Below are 1500 nucleotides of genomic sequence, written 5' to 3'. Positions count from 1 at the left end.
TTTAGACTTTAGTAGTTTTAAAACTTTTTCTTCACTCACTCACTCAGTTATTCACTACAATTCAAAGACTCAAACGAACAAAAAAAAATTTAATTTTGTGGGGATCCTTTCTTCCACCCAACCCGAAAATAATAATAATAATAATAATTTTAAAAAAACTAAATTCGTATGAAATAAATGAAATTTTATTTTTATAAAAAAAAATTTTTCGTAGTACCAGGATCGAATATTCAGGTTTAAATAATAATTTGAATAAATGTGAAAGGGGGGATGGGGGAGGGAGGGGGGAGGTTTAGAAAATTGAGAGAGAAACGAATAATAATAATATAATAATTCATGTCTCGATTTTACTAGTTTCTTCGTTTTTTTTTTTTTTTTTTTTTTTTTATTTTAGTCAATTCAGCAGGTGTTAGTTGCGTGATTGCAAGATTTTTTTCCTTTTCTTTCCCACGTTACTTTTTCCTTTTCCTTATCTTATACCCACCCACCCCCCTCACCCGTCGTTTTCTTATTCTTTTACCCAAATTCAAATATAAGTAAAAAAAAAAAATAAGAAGAAGAAAAAAATAAAATAGCAAAAACAGCAAATTTTCATTTTTTTTTTTTTTTGTATTTTTATAGACAAATCATGAAAATAAAAAATACGTGAAACCTTTTTTTAAAAACCTTTTCACTTACAATTTATAAGAATTTTATTTTAAAAAAAAAATCTTCGGAAACATGGTTCCAGAGAGCAGAAAAAAAAAAAATGGGGAGAGAAAGAGAGAAAAAGAAACGAAATTATCAAATTTTTATATTATAAAAAATGTCGTAAATCATACACTTTTTTAAACCTTTTCGTCTTTCGTTTCCTTTTTTTTTCTTATTGTGAATTTAAACAACTATTTCCGGTTGAGAATATCACGCACTTATATGAGCCTGATAACAAAACAAAAATGTTTGTTATAATGACTAATTTAAATCGTTTGGAGAGAAATAAGTAAAAAAATTAAAATTGTGAAAAAAATTTTTTTTTAAATGATTACGATGGTGATGATGATGATGATGACAATGATGATGACAATGATGATGATGATGATGATGATGATGATGCGTATGGGTGTGCGAGTGCATGGGTTTTTTTTTTTTTTTTTACTGCGAACGTTAACGAAAATTTTTATGACAAGTTTTTTTTTTTTTTTTTTTTTTAGTAAAATTTGATCGAATTAGATTCAGGCCTGTTTTTAAATAAAATGGCCACTCGAAATCTAATCAATGTTAATAAAATGCAGAACAAAATAAAGTGGCAGTTTCTGGTTGTATCAAATTATCTGGGGGGGCGTGAAGTGGGGCGTGAAGTGAGACACGATATTTTTTATTTTTTTATTTTTATTTTGAGATCCTTAAATTTATGCAAAACGATCCAGGAAAAGGAAAAAAAATTTTTTTTTTTTTTCATTGTCATGTGTCTTTCATTTCACGTGTAAATAAAACGTAATTTTTATTTAAAACCACGACATT

This window comes from Pediculus humanus, genomic scaffold (assembly GCF_000006295.1).
Source record: "Pediculus humanus corporis 1103172107866 genomic scaffold, whole genome shotgun sequence".
Taxonomy (NCBI): Eukaryota; Metazoa; Arthropoda; class Insecta; order Psocodea; family Pediculidae; genus Pediculus; species Pediculus humanus.
Note: the sequence above shows the minus strand (reverse complement) of the source record.